This window comes from Podarcis muralis, chromosome 6 (assembly GCF_964188315.1).
Source record: "Podarcis muralis chromosome 6, rPodMur119.hap1.1, whole genome shotgun sequence".
Lineage (NCBI taxonomy): Eukaryota > Metazoa > Chordata > Lepidosauria > Squamata > Lacertidae > Podarcis > Podarcis muralis.
This window is the reverse complement of record NC_135660.1, coordinates 79,319,096-79,341,670: the sequence shown is the minus strand read 5'-3', so window position 1 is coordinate 79,341,670 and position 22,575 is coordinate 79,319,096. Positions and strand designations below refer to the sequence as shown.

At 44.4% G+C, this 22,575-nt stretch overlaps 1 protein-coding gene across 1 annotated transcript in view; it reads left to right on the top strand.

Moving 5' to 3' along the window:
- The window catches only part of SH2D4B (SH2 domain containing 4B), an 83,450-nt gene that overhangs the window by 50,580 nt on the left and 10,295 nt on the right, over positions 1–22,575 (top strand). The window lies entirely within an intron of this gene.

The following is a 22,575-nucleotide window of genomic DNA, read 5'->3' as shown; positions in this document are numbered from 1 at the left end:
AGGCCTTTGCTGCAGTGGCTCCCTATTTGTGGAACACTCTCCCTAAGGAGACCCACCTGGCGCCTTCATTACATATCTATAGGTGCCAGGGGAAAATGTTTCTTTTCTCCCAAGCCTTTGGCTAATAAAACAAGCTGGCCTTTTAAAATCTCTCTCTCTCTCTCTCTCTCTCGGGATATTGTTATTGTTTGTTACTAAGTTATGTATTTTTGTGTCTTTAGATTGTAATTTGCCCTGTGATCCTTGAATGAAGGTCAGCATAGAAGTTTAATTAATAAACAATGATAAGAAGTTTCATGGGCAGGGGATCACCTAAGAATGATAAGTAAGCCATTCCGTTCAGAGGAAGAGTGAAATGTAAGAGGTATCAACTAAAGCTCAGTCTAGCCTTCTTCAGGCATTACTCAAGTGCACAACCTAACCATGAGCAGGGGGAACAGATACAAGTGAACTAATTTCCTATCTCCATCTTTGTGAGTTGTAAGACAAACCTTTGTAGGACAGAGCCTCCAGTACCTATGGAGATTTAGAATCCTGGAAGAATATTACACATGCTAGACATTCTAGAACAGTTGGGGGTATTATTTCCTTAAGGACCATTGTGTTGCATCATCATGAAGCTGAAGCAGAACAAGGGCAATGCTTCCTTGCTCTCACTGGTTTTGCCTCCAGTCGTGTGAGAGCAGAATGCTAGACTTGATGGGCCATTGCTTTGATCTAGCAGGACTCTTCTTACATTCTGGAGCTGCTGAGTTAAAAATATATATATAGAGAGAAATGGGACCCAGCAGAAACAGGGAATGTATTTGCTGCCACAGTAAATGGGATGAGAACGTTCCTGGTGCCAATCAGGGGGTTGGGAGTGGGAGAAGAAAAATGAGGCAATCTGCAGAGGGCATGAGAAAATCAAGCAGTGCTTGGGGGCTGAGGGCTTGCTGGAAAAACTGCAGTGGCTGTTTCTTTTCTTGCTTTTCTCTGGCTGTTTTAAGGTGTCCACATGGGCCACCGTGTTCACCACAGATGTCTCTGAAATTATGTTTTGTCACAACTTAGTGCCTTTCTGAATGAGGGATCTGGGGGGTCTGGCTGTGTTATGTAATTTTGTTTCTCAGCATCCCAGATGCGGCATTGCAAAATCATGGACAAATCACATCAGCTGTGTCAGACAATTGGATTAAACATCAGTGTGGGGAAATGAGGCTGACGACTCGATGGTGAGGGCAAGGAGGAAACAAACCTGACATTAACAGCCGCATAACTGAAACTGTGCAAATGTATTTTCAGTGTGTGCCATGAAGGAAAAGCGAGGCACTTTTGGACACTTAGGAAAATGTAAGTGAAATGAAGTAAACAGGTTCAGCTACACCGTAGCTGCAGTACTCTTGAGGTGAACGATTAGACAAAAATAAGGAAGCATTTGGTCGAGGGTTCCAATGTTCATTTGTAATCAGTGCCTCTGTGGTTGTAGAATACTTGCATTAATGTTTGGTGGCGTACAAGACTGTCTCCAGGTGATTATGGCTGTTTTTCAAGGTCAGTCAGTCTTCAGCAGTACCAAGGGGGGAAAAGTTGATTGCCTTGTTGACTCCAATTCACCTCCCCTGGGAAGCCACCGTGGTGGTTATTTCCCTCCTTTGTTCTCACAAATAATTTGATCCTTCGTACAACATGTCACCTCACTTTAGTTTTTAATAATTGTTGAGAAGGCTGCCCGTCCTTTTGAAGGCCTTGTGATTGTCATTCTAGGGCCATTGTAGTTGAGAAGTGTCTGCACCAAGACGTTATTAGCAAACACGATAAATGTTTTAGAGCCGTGGCCTCCTGGAGGAAGAAAGAAGAGTATCTAAGGGAGGTAACGTGATCTGGGGCATATGGCAAGGAGAAAGGAAGCGAAAAAGGCCAGCACTGCTGTTGCTCTGTAACCGGAGAGCCAGAGGGCTGAATAATTCATGCCGACGGTCTAATTGTCAATGTGGAAATAGGCCTTGCTAACCCTCCACAATGCACCGAACATCTTTCCTTTGTGTTTAACTGGGAGTCAAGTGCTTATGCACCAAGGCTGTAGATGATGGATGGAAAAAAGATTGCTTTATTGGAGAGCTGCTACTGATTCAAAAGAGGGGGGGAAATGTGATTACATCAGGTGCTAGCACAGATGTGGAAACAGACTTGCTTGCTGAAGCATGATGAAGGCTTAAGAAATAGAAGCAGCCCCCTGTACCTTGGAAACGAGTTGCCCTGGGCATGACAAAGCTCAGTATTAATGTAAAATTTTAATCTAATCTTGAGGCTTAAGCAATGAAAGACCATCCATGTCACTAATTAAGGATGTGCACCAATGCCAGGGCATGTGGATTTGCAGGTGTTTTTGCTTTTGATTCCTGTTTTGTTCTCGTCTGACTGTTGGTGAATCCTAGCAACTGCTAATTAACATGTCCAAGAACTTCTCTTTGTGTACAGAAATGGAAATGGCAGCAATAGCCAGTCATGGACTGCTCTATTGTAGGCTAGTTAAGGTTGTTGTTTTTTTTGGGGGGGGGGGTGTTTCCAGACATTTCTGAGTCTGATGAGTGGAGCATGATAGCAAAAGTCAGGCCAGGTCAGAATCCCACACATATACTTTTGCAGGTCCCCAAAAGGGTGTGTGTAGAATATTGGTGGCTTTCAAGGGGTGGGATGTGGGTATATCTTTCAAGATGAGGTGGCTGAGTTTTTAACAACAAAAAGCTCCACTCACCAGTCCAGTGGTGACACAGATAACTACACTCACTGGCACTATCCTCAACACTGCCACTGACATGCATCCATACGGAATGGTACTGGCATAATTAAAGATGATGTAAGGAAGTTCAGGGGCACAAATCCGGAGCTCTGCTTACCACCACTGCTGCTTGGCCATGAGGGCTGTTCAGAAAAGCTTATTTCCTTTCATTTTAAGCTCCATCGCTTGATTATGATTTCTCCTGCAAGCGAAGACAGTTTTCAGTGGATTGAGTGGCCAAACCAATAGTGGGCCCAAAGGTCAAGAAGGTGCTTTCTGCACCTGCTGTAGAGGGAATCATAGAATCATAGAATCATAGAATCATAGAATCATAGAGTTGGAAGAGACCACAAGGGCCATCGAGTCCAACCCCCTGCCAAGCAGGAAACACCATCAGAGCACTCCTGACATATGGTTGTCAAGCCTCTGCTTAAAGACCTCCAAAGACGGAGACTCCACCACACTCCTTGGCAGCAAATTCCACTGTCGAACAGCTCTTACTGTCAGGAAGTTCTTCCTAATGTTTAGGTGGAATCTTCTTTCTTGTACTGTAGTTTGGATCCATTGCTCCGTGTCCGCTTCTCTGGAGCAGCAGAAAACAACCTTTCTCCCTCCTCTATGTGACATCCTTTTATATATTTGAACATGGCTATCATATCACCCCTTAACCTCCTCTTCTCCAGGCTAAACATACCCAGCGGGGCAGATGGGGCTCATCAACCTGGGAAGGTAGCCCATCTAGGAGAAGGAAAACTCTGGTCCTAAATGTCTGCTGCCTTGTAGGGTATCCTTAGGAGAAGAAAAGACTAAAGAGTAAACCCTACAAAAATCCCTAAGATGGTTGGATGGTGCCTTTTGGCAACACCTGCAGCCAAACTGGTGCCAATGTATTGCTCTGCTTTCCTTTGGACCCAAAGGCCAAGAAGGGGGTCTTGTCGTCTGGGCAGCCCAGGACCTCCATACACACTGCCCAGGCTTGTGCCCCAGGGAAGTCACTTCAGTGCTGCTAACACAGTGCTTTGGCTTCACCCCTGGAGGCACACTCCCTTGTCTCTTGAGACAGACGGATGCCAACAACAGCTTGATTATCCAATGCTTTCATGTCATCAAGATTGCTGTATGATGCTTACTATGCTGGCTGGGGCTGATGACAGCTGGACTCCAACATCAGGAGGGCTGCAGGTCCCTCATCCCTGCTATGCATGTGTACTCAGAAAATCCCATTGAGTGCTACAGTTTTAGCCTAAAGAACACTTCCTTCTTTAGATGAATTTCATGTTCAATACTATTTACCATATTTTTCGCTCTATAAGACGCACCAGACCACAAGACGCACCTAGTTTTTGGAGGAGGAAAACAAGAAAAAAAATATTCTGAATCTCAGAAGCCAGAACAGCAAGAGGGATCGCTGCGCAGTGAAAGCAGCAATCCCTCTTGTTGTTCTGGCTTCTGGGATAGCTGAGCAGCCTGCATTCGCTCCATAAGATGCACACACATTTCCCCTTACTTTTTAGGAGGGGAAAAGTTAGTCTTATAGAGCAAAAAATACGGTATTTATTTTATGAATCACTTCCTGTGAAATATTCTGAAGTGAATTAACAATAAAGCATTTATAAATTCATTTTCTGGCCAACGTAGATAAAGGCAAATTCCATTTAAGAGCTATTTCAAAATAACTTTAAATGGGTTAGTAGATGACTATCTGATAATTAATCCAATGTTTTGACTCTCACTCATATTGAATATTTCTTACATAGATTTTGGCTCAAGCTCAATGTTTGCATAAAACAACTAATGGAATTGGACACAATGTTCGCTGAAAATAGATTCCACAGCACACATTTTAAGTCTAACATGTGATCAGAACTTGGAAAAATGACTTGGCTTTCTCCATCTCTCCTGCCTCGGGGAATGTCCCTTATAGAGGCGTGCAAAAGAACTGATCCCAAATCAGGAACCAGGTGGATCCACTTTGGATAGATTTGGGTCTTGTCTGAGCTGAAGTGGGATCTCTCCAAAGCACCACAAATTGAAATAGGAAATTTTAAAGTCCTTTGGGGTGCTTTGGAAGTTTGCATATAACTCTTTTATATGTGTCATTATATTGCGAATTGTTTTGTGATGCTTCATGGGAAGCCATTCATAAAAGAAATAAAGAAATTGAAGAGAAATACTGCAAATATAATGGTAAAAATACTGACGCTACAGGTAACTTTTTTGCAGACGACCTTCCTACTGACCTACCTCCATAAGACTACATCCTTATCGATTTCAGCCTCTAGATGGAAGTCGCTGAAGCTGTCAATCTGAAGTTTCTTTTGGAACCACAATATTTTTGAGGCTTGACAAGGCAAAATTATGCTCACGAACGGGCTCTCAATGGGGTTGCTTGCAGTCTGCAATCATGCCAAGGGAAAGCACGTGATTACAGAGAAATATGTAGAGAGATCAGACTGCAAAACGTTGTCACTCAGGAAGCAGTGGGAGACAATACTTAACCTACTGACATTACAATGGAGAAATAGCAGAAGGATTATTAGAAAATAAAAAGCAGGCTTTGGGGGGTAGGTTTCCATTAGCTGTTTTGTACACATATAAAAAATGTGAGTTTATTTATGTGGACCAAAGGGGTCAGGTAAGAAACCGTAAGCCTGTGGTGAATATAAATTAAGGCACTTTCTTTGTAGCCTCTCTCAGACGCTCGAGAAAGACTTTAGCCCCATTTCCATCCTTAGCAGTTATATGGCTTGCATGTTTACCTACAGTAAAAGCTTATACGACACAAGCTATCTCTTATTATTATTATTATTATTATTATTATTATTATTATTATTATTTAAAACCCACATACATTCCCAGGTGCATACAATTCTGAAGGATATAGATTATGCAGATGCAGGGAATTTCAGGCTCCACCCCCACCCACCACCACCAGGCAGAAGAACAACAACAATGGGATGTGCAGAGACAAATTCCAGAGCACTGGTGTGCCCCCCTCCCCACCTATCCTGTAAAAGTAGTCCAGAAGAATCGCATGGTATCAGAAGCTGCTGAGAGGTACAGGAGAAACAACAAGGCCACAGATCCCTTGTCTTCGAGCATAGGTTGTCTTCCAAGGTAACTGAGAGAGTTTCAGTGCCAAAAGTCTGCCCAAACTCTTCAGCTGGCACTTTTGTGGGCTGGCGCTCCTCCCTGCCCACTGTTGATCTGTTGATGTAGGTGTTGGAAAAACGCCCTGGGGTGCCTGCAAGCCCCCAAAACTCTGAGCATCCTCCAGTACGCGCAGCTCTGGAAAAGGCATTTCCCCTCATCTGAAGTGCACTCAGCAACATATACCAGCTGGTATATGCACACTAATCTTCTGGCATAACGCAGCAAGAAGAGTGAGACATCGTAGATCTAATCTACTACAGTCATACCTCATGTTACGTCCGCTTCATGTTACGTTCTTTCAGGTTACGTCCTGCGGCAACCCGGAAGTACCGGAAAGGGTTACTTCCGGGTTTCACCGCTCGTGCATGCGCAGAAGTGCAAAATGACATCATGCGCATGCGCAGAAGCGGCAAATCACAACCCGCGTGTGCGCAGACGCTCCGCTGCGGTTGCGCTCTTTTCATTTTGCAAACGGGCCTCTGGAATGGATCCTGTTTGCAACCAGAGGTACCACTGTATTTATTTACATACTATGTACAGACAAAAGCATGGTGGTGTCCGTTCTCTCCAGCTCCAAGAGAACAAACAGAACAAGTAAAAGTGAAAGGACATTACGGCGGAAGAAATATGAGTGTCTTCTGTTTCCCACACTCTTCCCAGACAGGCATGTGATTTACAACAATCTCATCTGCAGCATCAGAGGAGTGGAATTGCTAACAGGAGGTCCCCTTTGGATGGTGGGGTTCAGTTTGCTTCCTGTGGAAGGGGATTCTACCCGCTCACATAATTGGCCAATTGTGAGCAGGCAATTGACTATTGACTAATAGACTATTGTATTTTAATATTCTGTTGAAAGTCGCCCAGAGTGGCTGGGGAAACCCAGCCAGATGGGCGGGGTATTAATAATAATAATAATAATAATAATAATAAGCCAATTGCGAGCAGGCAAGGGGGCAGGCTGCTCCTGGGGGGCAGGCCCAACTGGGCCTGTGGGCTTCGTTTGGGTCCACGACCTGGGAATATAAGGGACCTGTGGCCTACCTTCCTGGGGAAACTAGGTGAATCATGGGAAGTGGGTCCTGAGACTTGAAAGAGTATATTCCTTTGCTATCAGCTTTCCTTCTCCCAGCATTACCGTGCCTGGTTACCACTTCCTTAGTGTTAAAAAGACAAACCTTTATTCTAGCACCCATTAAATAAAATCAATATATAAATGCATCAGAAGCAACTAGACAAATATTAAGTTCACTTTGTTAATTAGAAAGTTCTCACTTGAGCTCAAGCAATTTAGAAGAGAGGGGAGGGAACCGTTCAAATTCCCTGGAGCTATTTAATCTTTAATTGAAATGTGGGTTTCTAAGGAAAAAAATTATTTCCAACTTGTGTGCTTTTAATGTGCATGTTTGGGTAGAGGAGGGACCCCTTTCTGAAGGGTATAACATTCAGTTTGTGGTGGATTTTGGACTTGTTTCATTGACACAAAGCAACTGATCCAGAAAGAGATACCATGTATTTGTATGTGGCAAATGTGAATTCATATATCGCAAAGAATTAGTAGAATTAGTAGAAGTGCACTGATATTTGGTTAGGTTTGGCGGCAGTTCCCTATTGATTGTACTTTCTACACTGTGACTACTGTAGCACTGAGACTTCTTTGCTTCTTAGGATGGCTTTAAAGAGAGTCGTGATTTTAATTTGTTCTGGTTTCAAAGTCCTCTTATTCCTTGGCTTTGTAGTTAAGTATAGACGGTAATTTGCAATGCGTCGTAAAGCGTGTTCTCACTAGCAGAGAGCACGTGTTGCGGTTGGGGAGCAGGCCACCATCATGATTAGGCAAATTTGGAGAACCCAAGCTGGTAGGGGGTTAAATTGGGTTGCTGGGGATTTTTCGGTGTTGCTATTTTGGAGGAGGAGTCAGAGTCTATAAATTGAGGAGTAGGACTAGGGGACGTCCTCTTGGCCGTTTTGCATCGGATCACCCGCCCCCCCTCCCTTTTATAGGGTGGTTCTTGGGTTCATTTGACCTTGCTCTGCCTGTCATGGGGTCGTTCGCATTCGTGCGGGGGCCCAGTAGGAATTTTCCCATCTGGCTGATTAGTGTGTGCCTTTGGGTTTTGCCTACTGCTTAGCAAATCGTCACAACTTGTAAGGTTGGCAGTTAGGCATTGGTTAAATTGGTGCTTGGAGGGGTAAGGTGCCTATCCCTCCAAATGATGCGAATGGGAATTCCGTTAAAGGAATCCAGGGGCTTGCCATTCTTTCGTCCTTGTCCGTGGTGCCGGGCTTGGGCCGTGCAAGCCCCACCGGAACATGAGGGTGAGAGGTGTTGGACTGAATTCCCAGCCTCATTTCTCCCCAACACTTGTTTCCCACGCTGGCTTCCGGTGGTGCCCGGAAGTTTCAGCTCTGTCCTCGGGGGCAAGGACAGATAGTCATAACCAATGCCTAAGCAACCACTCACATTTTCTGTATTTTAATAAAGTTGTGGCCAAAAATTATGCCAAAAACCTTAAACAAAAATGAACGTGTGCTGTGTGAATTTTTGGGGGGTGGCACTGCGGAACTCAACAAGCAAATATATATTTTAGCAACGCTGCTCAATAAGCTGCAAAGAATGATATCCGCCTGCCCCCCCAGCTGGGCAGCATACAAAATTAATACCCTATTTTAAACAACAGTTTTCTTTTGCAGCAGTGTCACTGAAATTAAATAATTCAGATTAAGTGGTTCACGGGCACTAGACGAGGTGCTTTGAATCTGAGCTACGATCAGAAATCTGTTGGAAGACATTAGGAAACCAGTTCCGATTTGGATGCATTGTTGGAAAAGGCTGGTTCCTTGGCCATAAGGGATGATGGCAAAGTGAGATGCAGGTGGGCAGGCAAACAGGGAAGTGGAGACAGGCAGCCTGGGAGCAACTCCGAGAACGGAGTTGGTTACTAATCTGTTTGTTACTGCAGCAGCCTCAGAGGGTTTCCAGACTGTTGCAATTTGAGAATCAATCACATTCTGGCAAATTCAGGTTGCACAATTAAAGCTGATTTGGTGCTCTTGTGCAAAAACCTTCCCCCCCCCCCCGCTTTATGCAATAAGAAAAACAGTGGGAAAATGTACCAGATAGTATGAGATAGTAATTGCTTGACACAAGGCTATCTAACCTTTATCTGAGGTCCTTTCTCCATCTCTCTCCTCTGCGAGGAGGCTTGGAGGCTGATGACAAGGGGAGGTGTCCTTCTCAGTTGTGGCTCCCCATCTGGCTCTCCCCAGAGAGGATCACCTGGTGTTTTCAGTGACATCTTTTCAATGCTGGTAAAGTCTTACCTGTTCCCCCAGGCCTTTGATGGACTGAGATGGTTCTGTTTTATCGTGCTGCCGAAGCTTCTTATGGCATTTTACATGTTGTATGAAAAAGGAGGATTTTAGCTTAGGCCTCTTCACATGTATTCTGCAGTGGTACCATTCCAAAGGAGCTGCGCTATACATTTTTCCTGAATATCTGAGATGGCTCTTTATGTCCTGTTTTTATTTTAAAGGATTCCCAGGTGCTGCTGTGTATGTCCTGCCTTCAGTATTTGGGCTCATTTGCCATCTCTCTGACACACAGGCCGAGCCTAGCTTTAACTGGCTTCTACAGCAAACAGTTATTTTCACATTAGCAACAAATTGCAATTAGGGCAGGCGAGACACAGTTCAATATGAGTTGCCACCAAAAGGAAAGCAGTGAAGGGTGAGAGAGAGAGAGAGAGATCAGCATCTCTAGTAAATTAGTAACTTCTCAATGACAGTAATACAATGTTTGGTCTTCTTTCAGGCTGCCCAATTAACCTTTTTGACTATTCAATACGTAAAAGCCGGACCAATCATTTTACTCGTCCATCATTAAATAATTGAAGTCATGTCAAAGATGGTGTATCAATGAAGAACTGAAGTTGTTGACAAAACATTTACGCTCTGTTGATGGTGAACTTGAGACGGAGATGAAATGAAGCCAATCAAATCAATAATAGCCCTTCAATACAGTGGTGCCCCGCAAGACGAATGCCTCGCAAGACAGAAAACCCGCTAGACGAAAGGGTTTTCCATTTCGGAGGTGCTTCGCAAAACGAATTTCCTATGGGCTTGCTTCGCAAGACGAAAATGTCTTGCGAGTTCCTGCAGGGTTCCCCCCCCTTTTTCCCAAGCCGCTAAGCCGCTTATCAGCTGATCCGCTAAGCCGCTAAGCCGCTTAACAGCTGATCGCTAAGCCGCTTATCAGCTGATCCGCTAAGCCGCTTATCAGCTGATCCGCTAAGCCTGCTAAGCCGCTAATAGCGCTAATCCGCTAAGCTGCTAATGGGCTTGCTTCGCAAGACGAAAAAACCGCAAGACGAAGAGACTCGCGGAACGGATTCTTTTCGTCTTGCGAGGCACCACTGTACTTGTTGATTATTGATTGTGGTCATTGGTTTAAGACCAACGAAAGGAAAGACTGCTTCACGTAAAGTATTTCTGACATATGGAATCATTACATTCAAGAACTGTTGATGGCCTCTTGCTTCAATGGCTTTTGAAAAGGGATTAAATTTATGCAATGCTTTTTTGGGGGGGCAGGGGTATACATACCCCTAAACATTTTGTAAATCTAAGTTTGGCCTCATTGAGGCGCAGTATTTCAATATGAGTAGGAAAATGAGAGTACCCCTAATTTATTTTTTTAGAAAAAACCCCCCACTGAATTTATTTATGGCAGATCTAGGTCCAAGAGATGGGATCTTTCCCCCTTTTTTAGGACTTCTCATTTATCCTAACTTTCAAAACATTTCAACATGAGAATCAGTTCAACCCAAAGGTGCAGATTAAAACAGAATGCTGAGCAGACATCTAAACAGAGTCTTATTAATTCAGAATTGCACAACCTACTAGTAACTACTGGAAAAGGGTCAAAACTCAGAGAGCAAAATTGGTGAGACCCCTTGGGGATTCTCTCATATTCCATTGAAGGCGTTGTAGATGGAAAGATCAATGAGTCAATATGCAATGACTCAGCCTATGTCACAAAATTCATAGTTCTTTGAGTTAATTCATCATGGTGCAGCACTGCTGAGCAATAATGCAACCCTGCAGTGTTAGGAGACAGCTGCTGTGACATACATTTGTAATACTTTAATATGTCCCAGAGGATCCCCACCCCCGAAGTGTACTGCGCTCAGCAGGGTTTCCTAGATGAAACTTCTCAGAGTTTTTGAGAGTTAAGGCTGTGGTTTGTATACGTTTGGTTTATAGCTGAGGAGACTGTCGTTCATCATAGTGCACGGTAATATTTTGAGGCGCTTGGTGATAACGAGAGGACCAATTGCATTTGTATATAGTTTAACCTGATGGGTGATGTTTATAATCCTGGCCTGCAGCATTCATATGAAGAGAACTATTGAAAGCAAGCCCCAAGGGGTGTGGGGGGTGGCGATACATGGACACATTATTTCAGATTTCCAATTGTCTTACAATGTCTCTTTAGGTTTTATCTATTAATAGTTACTTGTTTAATTATTTTCTTTGCTATGAATTGTACCCCAAAGTGGCACAAAGAGAAGGCGGCTTGTGAAAACAGCCTTTCTTTTCCTTTACTCCTGCAGCCTCCTGTACTCACGCTCACACTCACACCCATACCCCAAAATCTGCCTCTAGACAGTAATCCCTATCTAAGAGAGGGAGGTGTATCATATAAAGCTGCATTGTAAGAGGGGAATTGCCCAAAACTGGGTGGAGGGATCTCCTTTCTGGTTCAAAATCCTTTTGCTCAATTTGGGGGGGATTTCTCTTTCCTACTGCAGTCCTGTACCACACAACTCCCATCGCTGTGCATGTGTCTCTCTATAGGGGGGGTAGTCGAAGAAGCAACAGTTATGATTTAATTATGTCTGTCCTGAATTTCCCACCATCATGCAACCCTGATAGTAGCTTAGCAGATCTTGAACTGCAGCGCTCTAGTGTTTATATGCCCACTTGTGACAGAGCAATCCTAAACATGAACATCAGAAAGGAGTCCCCGTGCAGTCAGTTGCACAGTTTCCTGGGAGCAGGTCTGATAGTCTGCTAAGATGAGCTTTCCAATATACCTCTTTGTGATGCAGTCTTAGGTACCACACCCAGAACACACAATTCATAGAACCGTAGAGATGGAAGTGTTTGCTAATACCGGGGGCTGATGTTGCATTCCTCTTTTGTACCCGCAAAATGTATCTTCCAACATGCCACCAATGAAACTAGGGACTCTCCCTTGCATGAGAGCATGGGGTGGGGTGGGGCTAGCAAATGGCGAATCAGGGGAAATACAATCCAGATCCAAGAAGATCTACTAGATCAGGATTCCTCAACCTTGGCCCTCCAGATGTTTTGAGACTACAATTCCCATCATCTCTGACCACTGGTCCTGCTAGCTAGGGATCATGGGAGTTGTAGGCCAAAAACATCTGGAGGGCTGAGGTTGAGGAAGCCTGGACTAGATCTACCCCATGCCTTGGAGGAAACAACTGCAGCATGTCCACACACAGGGTTAAAGAGCAGGGATACTAAAGCAGCTGGCAACGCCCAGTTTAGAAACAATAAATGCTGCCTAAGAAATCAAGCATTTCCTCACATTAATCTGGTGCCTCTTCCGGATTCTGATTGAAGCACCCATCAGTTAGGCTGAAACTATCAGAACTGAGCCAGCATCAATCCATCCACAACCCTGCTCTGACCTACTCCCATCTCTTGGCTCCTCCACCCCAGGGAGATTCCATCTGCATCCAGACATAGTCAGTTTCAACACCACTCACGACTGTGTCTTTCACACAAATCCAGCCATCCTTCCCTCGCAGATTTTCACCCCGCGTGCTGCTGCTCCCCCCCAGCTTACCTCTTCTTATGCATCCCTAGAGTCCACAGGTACATTAGGGAGACATGAAGAACATTTGTCCACCTACAAAGGAGACAAGTTTGCAGTACGGCAGCTGATCTATCAATAAAGGCTGCCAAAGTCCAGCTCAGTACAGGAACCTCTGTAAATGTAGCTGAACAAACAGACCAGTGATGTCATAATGACCGTATTGGCCAATCGGGAGGCATTTTCATTTTCTTCTAGCTATTGACTATGTAACTGATGTAGTTATAACAGACTGGCAATGTTCTAGATTTAGAAAGACTTCTCTTCAGACCAAGCTCATTAATTTTACCTGCACAAGAAGTAAGAAAGTGTGTTGCAGTTGAGACACCCAATTTTATCTACAACAGGTAGAGTGAGCCCTCAGAAACAGCAAACCATTAATATAATTATAATCAAGTAGAGTTGTGTAAAGGCTGGATTGCGGTAGCAGATGCAATGCGCAGAGCATCAGAAACAAGGAGATACAGAGTTCTGCTTTTCCTAGAGCTGAGATGGGGAACTTGTGGCCTTCCAGATGTGTTGGACTCCAGGTTCCAGCAGGATGGCCAGGGATTATGGGAACTGTAGTCCAACAGCATAAGAAGGTCCATAGGTTCTCCCTCCCTGAGCTAGAGTTTAGGTATGTTTACAATACCGCTTATTCTGCATCCAGTGCACACCCACTGCTAGTTTTTGAAGCCTCATTTATCCACAGCCCATATCAATCCTGTAGTTTCTTGACAAATACTGCTTTTTGACACATTTCCCCTCAAACTAGCTTCAATTCAAAATGGATGCAGAGTAAGTGGTAATGTGAACATTTGAGACAGCTGCCACACATGTGCATATGACAACTTGTGTGTGTGTGTGTGTGTGTGTGTGTGTGTGTGTGTGTGTGCTGCAGTGGGTAGGAAACCAAACAGTTCATGTGTCAAGTGAAGACATCCCTGACCCCTCTCTGATGTGAACAACAGTGTGTAAATGTGGCTTGAAACGCTGCTGGTGTGAATATACCCTATATGACAATCAAGGTATGGAGCAGCTGCTTTTAGGTTATGTGCAGATTAGCACTGCAAAGTCTACTGCTTTTGCTCCAAATGTATGAGCATCTGAAGGAAAGCTGAGGAAGCAAAAAGACTGCCTTTCCTCTTCACAAACTAATTAGCTGGAACAAAGACTTTCACAGCTTCCCACAAAGCATAATAAAGGCAGCACCACAAATTACCTATCTTTCTTTGCAAGCATGCACAACACAATATGCACAATGGGCCACATGTTTTAGGTTAATAACTGGTTTCACACTTAGGAAAGAGTTGTGAAGTGAACACCATCTTGCTTGCTTGCTTCTGCATATTGTATTACATGGGCCAAATGATGTTTGCTTAGAACTGAGATCTCTTTAACTTGCTTGGCTGTCAAAGGCTTTGAATCTCTCTCTCTCTCTCTCTCTCAAACTGGTCTGTTCTATATGAGTGAAGGGACGCAGGTGGCGCTGTGGGTTAAACCACAGAGCCTAAGACTTGCCGATCAGAAGGTCGGCGGTTCGAATCCCTGTGACGGGGTGAGCTCCCATTGCTCGGTCCCTGCTCCTGCCAACCTAGCAGTTCAAAAGCACATCAAAGTGCAAGTAGATAAATAGGTACCACTCTGGCAGGAAGGTAAACAGCGTTTCTGTGCGCTGCTCTGGTTCGCCAGAAGCAGCTTGGCCATGCTGGCCACATGACCCAGAAGCTGTCTGCAGACAAACGCCGGCTCCCTCGGCCAATAAAGCGAGATGAGCGCCGCAACCCCAGAGTCGGTCACGACTGGACCTAATGGTCAGGGGTTCCTTTACCTTTTTATATGAGTGAAACTGAGGGCTTGCCATGGCACTTTCCTTCCTGTTTACTGCTGAGTTGGAGCAAATGTCAACCTGGAGAAAACCTGAATGGCATTTGCTCTGATTTAGCCCTAAAGTGTGGGTTTTCCAGGGGAAAGCAGCGTGGCAAAGGCAAAAGAGCTCAGACCTGTGCCTTCTAGGCACAGAGCAAGTGGAGGTGTGGACAAGCCCTGAGGCAATATTGAACAAATCCTGATTGAAATTTGGTAGGGCCATGAGGGGCCAAATAACATTGCCTCATGGCTAGATTATGTTCACAGGCTACCGGCCAGAGATCACACACCCCCCTTTCTTTTTACATAGATGACATTTATATTCACAAACCTCTTTTGCTGATAGACACCCCCCAGAGGCTATCATGGACTGGTTGGATGCAGAAGAATGGTGGGGGGAACTAGTTGGGGAGCCATCAAGAGAAGAAAGGTCAGACCCCAGTGATTGGTGGTGGGATGATGATGAATGGTCAGAGGGAGAAGACTGGGAGGAGGAGGTGTTGGAAGCTGAAGGGGTACCATGGCTTAGTGAGCTGGGAGAGTCTGTGGTAGAGAGAAGTCCAGAATCGGAAGGTGCAGCTGGCAAGTGGGAGGAGGGAGGCCAAGAGGCAGAGGTGACTCAGGCTGTTGAAGAGTTAGGGTCCCCCCTTCTTTCTGTGATGAACTCCCCTCCTCTGTCTCCCAGAACCAGGAGAGCTATGAAAAGGGTGGAGTATATTTAAAGTATACTGTAGTTCCTGTTTTCACAAATCCCCAGTGGATTGTGCCCAGTGTTTTAGGAGACATATACCTCCAGCATGGAAAATGCATTTGTATTCCAGCTCATAAGATTACACTATACTTGCGCTCCATTATTCCAGTGAAATTTAATTTTGACACAAATTATGAGCAATTTTTCTGCAATGAGGGAACATCCAAAATTATCATGGCAACCATTTGTTAAAGTTTTAAAATGATTGTATAAGATGTAGGCAAATGTCATCTTCTTGCTTCTTTCTTTTTGAATTTTGCAACGACTTCCATTTTTCTTTTTCCTTTTCCAGACCATTTTCTCCCGGTAACAGTGCAGATCCAAATAGATAGGCAGCTTCCTATGAATGCTGATGAAATGCATAGGTGCTTAAGAAAGAGCTGAATAAATGAGATTAGGTTTTTGGTGTGTTAGTAATTAGATTTTTTTCCCTGGAATGATGAAAGGGTAGCAGCGCTTTATGATACTACTGGAACAAGGCCACCATTTCATCATATTTATATTGCGGTAACGTCTAGTGGCTGCACTTTTGATCAGAGTCCCATTTCATTTGGAACTCTGCATGCAAATGAGTTCATGTCTTTAGTTTACAATTTGGAGGTGGTCTTGAAATATATAGGACATTTCAAATGCAGCGAGGTGGCTGCTTCAGTAGCAGGACTTTTTTTCAGCCAGAACTCACCAGAACTCAATTCTGGCACCTCTCAGCTGGGTGCCATTGCCATTATAAGAGAACAAGGGAGGCATTCATGGTGAGTTCTGGCACCTCTTTTTCTAGAAAAATAGCACTGGTAGGGAGAATTAAGAGATCAGGGCAAAAGGTGGGCAGTGGAACTGAGCAGAGACAGAAGTGTTTTGAGAGGGCAGAATGGGGAGACCCATTGGCAAGGCAAGACAGCAGTCATCATCAGAAACAATAGAAGAACTGAAACAGAGGGAGTGTAGTGTAGTGGTTTAATATTTTGTTGGGAGCTGTCCAGAGTGGCTGGGGGCAACCCAGTCAGATGGGTAGCAGTTGTTGTTGTTGTTAGATTGTTAGACTCAGAGCTGGGAGACTAAGGTTCAAATACCCACTCAGCCATAAGAAATGTAGTAGCACTAGTACTAGTAGTACAAACAACAATAACTGCAACAAGGGGCAGGTAAATATATTCATGGTAGATAAATTCAGAAGTGTAAAAAAAAGAGAGAGCTGTGTTTCCTGTTTTTCTTATCTGGATTGTGAAATAAATTACGGCTCTGAGATCATGAAATCTTTTTGTGGAAACTGAAATGAAAGACAGAGGAGGGGAGAAATGAAAGGAAGCAACAGCACAGTTCAAAGAAGCATTCATTTGTGGCTCTGCGTTACAAGCAGTGTGCTGTGAGGAGTAATACTGTGGCCCACCTTTCTTGTGCGGCACGGAGCTTGTTAGTGAACGTGGGGGAAATATTTTGACAGCAATCTGAAAAAGGTTTACAGTACTTGAGAGCTTGAATTCAGGAAGAGGCAGGGGGAGACAATGAGAGTTTTAACCACGACTCACAGCAGTGGGTGTAGCACATCTAATTTGCAAGGAAAGCTGTTAGGGAATTCATTCCTGAGCTGTGGAATTCATTTCAGAGAGATTCTGGTGTTCAATTCGTCCTGACATTTCAATATTATTTGAGCAGATAATTCTGTAGAGGTTTCTGTTTCAGAAATCTAGAGCAACAAAGCATGGGCAGAGCTACAAGTGCTCTTTCAACAGGTAGGTAAAAGGTTAAATCCAGCACACTCCTGGATGGTTTTCTAGTCAAAGGCGACTATGGGGTTGCAGTTCTCATCTTGCTTTTGAGGCTGAAGGAGCTGGCGTTTGTCCTCAGACTGCTTTCTGGGTCATGTGGCCAGCACGACTAAACCGCTTATTGTGCAACGGAACACCATGATGGAAAACAGAGTGCACAGAAACCTATTTTATCTTCCCTCTACAGTGGTACCTATTTATCTAAAAACCAGTAAATATAAAACACGTTTACTTCCAAAGCCCACACATCTAGTTTACATGCTGAAATTACATGCCTGGGTAGACTTTCTGGGACAACCCAGTTTGAAGGAAATTTCCAAAATAATACAGTTAATATAAGGAACTCCCCTCCCCCCGCAAGCCAATAACATTTAATCTGATTTTTCCGTGCTATTTCTGCTGCTTTTTGCTGTCTTTTCAGCCCCCCCCCCCTATGAAGCACAATGGAAACAACATGAGGTTGGGTTGCAGCCCCATTGAATTGTCATATCTTGTGAGTCCACTGGAGAATGTGTGCAGCCAATGAAGAAGCTTATATTTTGAAATCAGATCCTAAGACAGAAAATGGGAAACCTGTGCCCTAAACCACAACTCCCACCACCCTTGACCTTTGCCATGCTGGCTGGGGGTGATGGATGTCCAATACCAGGAGGGCCACAGGTTGCCTTTCCTTTTCCTACGATGTGGGATTTTGGGTGCTCCTTTTTGGTCTTGTTTCCAAGCTCTTTATTACAACAGGATTTCCCAGCAAATAGTGGAGAATTGTGGTTCGGCACAAAGCACAGGAAGTAGGCAGCACAGGCGTTACCATATCCAGACCTACTTTGGAAAGAGTATTTCCCTGACAGCTTCCACCCCCTGCAGCCATACAATTTCCATTCTGAATTTTCAGTAAGCCAGCTTTCCTTACCTTAGATGTACTATGACACTCCCCATCTTGCTCAACCTCTTTCCAGCTCCCTTTCCTAAGATCTCCCTCTGTGGTGGCCCCACAACCACCCCAGTTGCATTAAATGGATGGAAAGCAACTTTGAAGTGAGGGAAAGGTCTCCAATCAAGACCCATATAACTAGATGATGCACTAAATATGTGATTGTATATAAAGTAGGGACACAGGTGACGTTGTGGTCTAAACCACTGAGCCTCTTGGGCTTGCTGATTGGAAGGTTGGTGTTCGAATCTGTGTGATGGTGGTGAGTTCCCTTTGCTCTGCCCCAGCTCCTGCCAACCAAGCAGTTCGAAAGCATGCCAGTGCAAGTAGATAAATAGGTACTGCTGTGGTAAATAGTGTTTCTGTGCACCCTGGTTTCCATCACAGTGTTCCACTGCACCAGAAGCAGTTTAGTCATGCTGGCCACATGACCTGGAAAGCTGTCTGCCTGAAAGCGAGATGAGCGCCGCAATAACCATCTAATTGTCCTTCACCTTTTTTTACCTTTTGCATTTAAAGTATCTAATTTTATTCCTAATTATTAATAATTGCTCTGGATGCATGGGTGGTCATAACTGGGGCTGTGGGGAGGTTGAGTTAACCCTTTCCCCCCTGGTGCAGTCCTGACAAAGATCTCACCCCTGAAGCTGCTCTTCTCTTTGATAAAGCTCTATTGGCAGCAATGACGTCTTCTCTTCTGGGGCAAATAGGATCTTCAGAAGGGGTGGTTTTTGGTGGGACAACAGCAGGTGGGAGGGGTGAAGAGGGAGGAATTAACCCTGTGTGGTGTGGTCTCAGATCTATTCCTCACCCCCAGCCTCAAAGCTGTTAATCTAAAAGGGAATCAAGAAACATTCAATGCAGCCATGGCATTTAATATATTGTCTCGTATGTCCTGTACTTGAGCCTTTCAACTTGTATTGTGCAGGAGGAATTAAATTATCTCCAAGGAACTGCCCACACCTAGGGTGATTCACATTTTGAGCACCACTGAAGTTATCCTTGAAATATAGCAGCTTTTCCCCTGGGAATCACTCTCTAATTTATATATTCTCACACCTGGGAAGATTTGTTTTCTTTTACCTTTTATTCATGTCAGTTAAATCCTTATTGCTTGTTCCCAGCTGCAAAATTGTGCTTTTGCTACCAGCAGTACAAGCACGTCTGGTGCGATTTCTTGCGAGCGAGTCTGTGAATTCAGCCTGCGATACCAGCAGATGGTGAATCCCTCCAGCAGTTTAGTTTCTAGGTCCAGCTGTCTTTTGATTCACTTTGCACTGCATTTCAATATATATATTAAATAATGCTCCGAGTTAAACAATGGAAGAACTGTAATATTTGCAATCATAGCCATTCAGAGTGCGCTACACCTGGATCAGGGAGACCCGGGTTCAAGTTGTCTCATCCATGGTGCTCAGAGCTGCACAATTGCGGGGAGGGCAGTTTCTGCTGGGTTGTACCATTCCAGCGGACAAGCGAAGGGAGGCATGTTTGAAATCTTCAGCACATTAAAAACTGTGATGCTACACATCTGCATGTACAAAACAAATCCCTGCAGGGACAAGGATGAATGGAAACTCTCTTTGCTGGTATGTTAGTTCTGTATGCTTAGGAAGGTTTTCGTTGCACGTTCAACCATATAATCCCCCCCATAACAATCTGAAATTGCCAACTTTGTTCTGACAAGCTCAGGGATATCTCCCCAAGTGCTGGTGCTTCTCTTAACCATATCCTGTGAGCCAGTAACTCAAAGACTACAGAGCTCTCCAGAGCCTTAAAAACCAGCCTATTGAACATAGTATTTTTAGTGTTCAGGACTTCAGCAAAGAATAAACAAAATTTCAGAGGTGGGAGGCAGCATTAGAAAGCTCACCAAGATGGAGATATATTTTGGCCACAAGAGTGCAAATAAAACTACAAATGCTTTCTGCTCAGCTTTTGCCATGAATGCAGTCTGGCTGGTTTTTTTCGACCAGTTGCGTACCTGGTCTTCTGTGTACCTTTTTCAAAACCAAAGAAAAGAGGAAAACGGTGGGAACATTGGAAGGGGAGAGGTCAGTGCTATGGATTTCTGCAGATAACATAATATCTCAAATCGCACTGATAAAGGCATCAGTGATTCAAAACAGGGCGCCTCAGGAGGACGAGATGGGATGCCAGACCACTTGACTTGAATTCAGACTGTTTCAACTGGTTTTCTACAGATGTTGTTTATTTTCCAATAACTGTCCCGAAGTGAGTGGCTTCTGTAAGCCCCCACCCTTCTCTGTTTGCTTTCTTGTTGTCATGAGAACAGTACAGTATATTTTTTTAAAAGCAGAAAGGAGGAGGGCTTCCATTTCTCTAATTAACACACTCTTGGCAAATGACTGGTTAGATGCAAACTAAAAGAAAGAGGTGTGGGAGAGCTGAAAAGAGAAGGTACAGCTCCTGACGATATCTGAAAACCAAACACAGAAATAACAAGAAAGCTTCCTGAGAAGTCTTTCCAGCTTTTGAGGGGGGGGGGGGGGAGAACTAAAACAAATATGAGTGTTGCCCTAAGCTACCTAAAATTTTATACCCATGAAATAACACCCATGCCTCAGAACAAAGGTATGCTCTGGCAGAAGAAAAGGTAATGTGGAAGCCTGCTATGTTTTCCTTCCAGTGGTGGGTTGGGGGAGGAGGTGAACAGCTTGTTGAAAATGACCGCATTTGGTGGTGTGTGTCTGATAATGATGGCCAGTGAAATCCTGGATGGCTGTCAGCTCAGTATTTCTGTTGTATATGCAGGGTCCAATCTGCCGTCCAGCTGGAATGGATTGCTCAGATCGCATCAATCTCAGTGGGCAGCCTCAGAAGAGCGATGCTGCGAAGATTATAAAATCAGAGAGCTGGTGTGGTGTGTGTGTATGGTCTTGGATTTGAGCAGGAATAGGGCCAGCTTCAAACTCTATTCAGCCATAAATCTCACAAAATGATTTTGGTCTGGCCACTGTCCATCCGCCTAACCCCACTCTTAGAATTGTTGTGGCAATAAGTTGGGAAACACCTGGGTTCCTTGGAGAAAGGGCAAGACGGAGGTATAACAAGTAAAATGCACCTTAAGTTAGAAAACACTGGCATAGTTGCATTGTCCTTGCCACCCTTTCATCTCCTTAGCTATGTGGGTTTTTTGGGGGGTGGGGTGGGGAGTTGTCAATGACATCATGATGGTACATCTCATATGACCACACCTTGGACATTCATAAACAAAATCATGTGGATCAACGCAGCCTTTGGGATGCTACAGCAGGTTGAGCAAATGAAGCCAAAGGCAACGGGAGCAGAGAAAAGGGGAAAAGATGCAATAGCCAGATGAACTAGGGGACACCAAACAGCGTCGAAACAGCACATGTGTTTGGTGATGTGAGAATTTTTCTGTAACTTGCCTGTAACGCACATGCTACTTTTGAATTGACTATTGAAACTGGAGAATATTTGGCACAGCTCTGACATTAAATATGTGGAATACATGTGCATAGATTTGCACATTGCATCCTCTCCAGCTTTAGATGGAATATACATATTTAAAAGGGAGGTGCACAGCAGGGAAGTCTACTTCAAAACCTGAGGATCAGCTTTAATATTTCTCTTTACAATACAGTCTTCTTCTGCTTGCCACTCTGTATGTATTCATACACACTCTGAGCTGGCTGCTTCCCTATAGGTCCAGCTGTGCTTTCCGGATTGCAGTTATCCTTGAGTGAGCATTGCTTAGCTCTGTCTACCCGAGGCACAGGGAATCCTTTTCAATTCATGGACCACATTCCCTTCTGGACAACTTTCTGGGGGTCACATGCCAGTGGTGATGGGTGGGAGGCAGAAGCAGAACTGGGTGGCACAACGGATGTAAAATTTACCTTGTGCAACAAACTAATTTATACATACACTCACATACATACACAGGATTCTAGCTAACTGCAGGCTAGAATGCAGTAGCTATATTTTGGTACAGCCAGCCAGCTGTTAAATTGCGTGATACGGGCAACAGTAGAAAGGAGCCAAACGAGATAGCCACTGGGGCCAGTTCAGCCCTCTCTAATATCTGTGATTCCAAGAGCTGTTTGACATTTGCCCTGTATGGGCAGCGGTACATGCTGCTTTAACACAATTTGCCTGGTGGACGAGTAAAGGCTCCCTGATGAGAGCATCACCATTAGAGAATCACAAAGTTGTCAACTAGAAAGCCAACCACTTCGAAAACCCCAGCAGCTCTCTGTGAACTGATGGCATTACTCTTGCCAGTGCAACCCTCTTTACCGAGGACAAACATGCCTGATCTGTCTGTGTGGTGTTTAAACTGAGGTGGTAACCATCAGCAAAAGGAGATACTATATAAGCACTGCCAGCCCTTCCATTTGCATATTCAGAGAAGGCCAGAAAGGCAGAGACATGAAACCTTACCTATGCAAACAGAGCTCTTATTTCCACCAT